The sequence below is a fragment of the Salvia splendens genome, chromosome 11 (assembly GCF_004379255.2).
Source record: "Salvia splendens isolate huo1 chromosome 11, SspV2, whole genome shotgun sequence".
In the NCBI taxonomy this organism is placed as follows: Eukaryota; Viridiplantae; Streptophyta; class Magnoliopsida; order Lamiales; family Lamiaceae; genus Salvia; species Salvia splendens.
The window spans coordinates 19,751,018-19,754,785 of NC_056042.1; the positions used below are offsets into that span (position 1 = coordinate 19,751,018).

At 43.4% G+C, this 3,768-nt stretch overlaps 1 long non-coding RNA gene across 1 annotated transcript; it reads left to right on the forward strand.

Moving 5' to 3' along the window:
- Positions 1-1,273: 1,273 nt before the first annotated feature.
- On the forward strand, positions 1,274-2,575 carry LOC121755166. The gene is made up of 4 exons (XR_006040646.1): positions 1,274-1,690; positions 1,786-1,951; positions 2,085-2,258; positions 2,375-2,575. It is a non-coding gene; the product is annotated as an uncharacterized LOC121755166 (long non-coding RNA).
- Positions 2,576-3,768: the final 1,193 nt, after the last annotated feature.

Genomic DNA, 3,768 nt, shown 5'->3' on the forward strand with positions numbered 1-3,768 from the left:
ATTTACTGACCTACTGGGACCCGAATTCGATTTAACATGATTGGCAATCACAAAAACAAAATATGGCACGACAACTCATTCAAATATTCATGCTTTTTCTCATAAAGTTCTGCGAAGAAAAAAAAAGAAAGAAGCCCACACCTCAATTGCTTAACTCTTGCAAAATAGGTGCTTTCCCCTGTTCTGAGATTATGCGTCGAACGACGACGTTCCTTTACAAAATTAATATATTTAAATTAGACCTCAAAAATCTTGCATGAATGCATGCCTAAGCGTGTGCTTATTATTTTAATTTCTGCCTTCTAAAATTAGAAGTCTTAAATCTTTAAATCGGTGATTTAATTTGTTCTGTAACCGGCTGACCCGTTCGGTATTAGAATTCTCGGATTATCTTAAGTATTTTAAGAAATACTTTCTGCGACTAATAAAGTCCGCTTTAATTATTCACTGGCTTTTATTTCACGCACGGCTTATAAGTTCTTTTCTTCCGTGGCTTAGGAAATAATTTCCATTATACTTGAAAAGAGGCTCTTCACTAAAAGTATTAAACCAAGAACTAATTTCTTAAGTCCAGCAAGGAGTTTACTTAATCTGGGCCAAGGTATTATTTCATTAAGCATTTTCGGTCCAGCTTAACTAATTGGCCCAATTCTTTTCTTCTTCTCATTTAATCTGGCCCAGCTTAATTAATTCCAGGCCCAAGTGATGAATAGTGGAAAAGGCCCAAATACCCCCTTCACCAACCATCGTCACTATCTCTCTCTCATTTCTCAAAAATCCCCAAATTGAAAATGAGGAACCCTAGCCCCCTTTCTCTCCTTCCTCTCGGCGATTTCGCACCCCGCCACCTTCAGCGCTCCTCGCCGGCAAGAAGGGGTCTAAAATTCGGAAACCTGGGGAGGTGGAGGACTCGTCGCTGTCTAACCGGCGACCCACTACCCACCATCTCTTCCCCCTTTGAGGCATAACCTTGTACGGACAATCTTGACGACGTTTTGTTCGCGGAGGGGTCACCCGTGGAGGGAAGACGTCGTATTCTCCGTCCTTCAGCGGCATCCCTCGGTCCACGCTGCCGTCGCCTCCATCTTCCTCCCTTCGGCGACGCTGGACCCCTCGGCTTAGGGGTGACACGCAGACGGCGGTTCTGCCGCTGCGGAGACCCTCGTAGCAGTGCGCCGTTTAATCAGGCAGTCGCCTCGCCGAAGCTAAGTTCCTACTAGTTATCTTCTTTCTCTTGTCATAGTCTAGTCCTAGTTCGCGTTTGATAAGCAATGTGGTTGTGCTTCTATGTGACTGATTCTGTGTGGAAGACACCATTCCATGGTTCCTTTCCTCCAGTCTCAAAAGTGCTACACTACCCTAGACATGCATCCTAATGAGGCTGGGGTATGTGCAAGGGAGGTTTACTGATTTCTCAGATTCTCATGTTATCATAAATCGTTTCCATGTTTTGTTTCTATCATGCTCGAATGATGCCATTAAACTTGAGATTTAAGCTGATGGGTGTTACCTTTCCCTTGTAACCCCGCTGAACTTGCTAAGCTACTCCCTTCCTTGGTCTTGACCTCTCTTGCTCCTCCGCTTGCTGCTCCGTTTAGTAACTAGTTTGTTGTGTGGTGGGGGATGGAACTGAGGAGGAGATTGGCATATTTATGCACAGCTTGTAACTGAAAGCTGCACAATGACTGAGGTACTTGGCTGACCTTGCAGCATTCTTTAACTGATTTTGGTGTTTTGTGCGGCCTTGTACTCTGATTCATTCATGAATTTTGTCTTCTTTTGCAGGTGCACACTAGAGGTGGCACTGTGGGGGCTGATTTCCGGACTATAACCGGTTTGGGTAGGGAAAGCAAGGGCTGTTATCTGCAGCTTTGCAGAGTATTAGCTGGAGGGGAGCCTGCTGGCTGGAGTTTGCTTCTTTCGGTCCAACACTCACTCACATTTCTGCAAGGTATTGTTTCCCCTTCCCTTTCTTAATACACTTCTCTTGTTGTCTCTGTAAACGATTGAGGAGATCTAACGGCTGTTGAAACGAGTTGTCATAACAGCCGAGCTCTTCTTCATGTTTTGATCTTTCTCTCCAGATCACGGAGTTGCCGAGCTTGGTGCCGAACTGCCGAGCTCGGTGCCGAACTGCCGTGCTTGGTGGCGAACTGCCGAACTCGGTGCCGAACTGCCGTGCTTGGTGGCTGCTCGTTTGGCTGGTGTGAGCCGTGGAGTGCAGGGATAAAGCAACCTCTTACCTTTCTTTTTTTTCGGTAAGTTTTGGTCTTCAAAGCTCAAAGTAGGTTTGTTCCTTATCCTTGCTTACTTTGCCAACTAAAAGCTTTAGTGTCTTATGTAACCTCTTGTTTATCTTGTTGTTTTCTGGCAGGGACAAGAGGCTGACTCTTCTCGGTTGCTGTCTCGTCTGTTCAGCCCAACGGGCCATCGGAAACTGGGCCGAAACCATGCTAGAAGAAGGGCCCGAAGCTAGTAGTTTCATTTGTAAAGAGATAGGGTTTCTATTTGAAATTCTCTCTTTTTCTTAACATGTAAAAGTTTATTGGTGTGTATTTAATTCCAAACACTTGAAATTTGGTGGTTTTGAAATTTCTGAAGTTGTACTTGTACCCTTATTCAAGAAATAAAAATACTCTGTCATTCGTCAATCAAAGTTCTAGTATTTTATTTCATAATTCCCGAGAAATCTAAGTCTCGGCTATTACACGGGATGCATCGTGGACCTTTTGGCACATGATGCGTCGGGGTCCATCGGGGACCTTTTGTCACCCGCTATGCGTCGGGTCCAACATGGACCGTTTGGAACCCGGTATACGTCAGGGTCCGTCGTGGACCTTTTAGCACTCGTTATGCGTCGGGTCCATCGTGAACCTTTTGACACGTTGCACCCGACGGACGGGGCGCGGGGCACGGGTCACAAGACACGATGCACGGAGCGGGGCTCGCGGCTCGTGACAAGGCAGCGTGCACGCGTGGACTCTACTGCCCATCTTAGTCCACTCTAATTATTACACGTAATAATTCACCTTATTAAATACTCCCTCCATCTGCCATTAGGAGTCCCAGTCACTTTTGCGCACTCGTTTTATGAAAGTGATAATAAATAGTTAAAGTGGAGAAAAGGTAAAGTAAGAGAGAGAATAATATTAATAAGACTCTTCTTAACAAAGTCTATTGACCAAACACGATTCCAACAATCCCCCACATGAGTGAAAATTGCCAAATGCATATGTATGCAGACACAAGCCCAAACAAAATGCAAAGTTTGTGATATTATATATCAGCTTTAAAGTTCGTGAGAAATACCAAATTTTAGGCAAAATTTATGGTTTTAGGGACTAATTTCCCTTTAATTAATCCATTGGTTTTATCTCATAGCTCCTTTATAGCTCACAATTGTGACAAACTTTAATTCATAATTTCTCACTCACCGGGAATCGGTTTGGAGAAAATGAGTATACCACGGTCATCTACTCTAAAAGTAGATCGTCGTTGTTGCATTTAATTTTACAAGATTAAATGTCTCGTCACATTTATTATTAGTCATTAGTCAAAGTCCATTGACCACACACGATTCCAACAATCCCCCACATGAGTGAAAATTGCCAAATGCATATGTATGCAGACACAAGCCCAAATAAAATGCAAAGTTTGTGATATTATATTTCAGCTTTAAAGTTCGTGGGAAATACCAAATTTTAGGCAAAATTTATGGTTTTAGGAACCAATTTCCTTTTAATTAATCCATTGGTTTTATCTCATAGC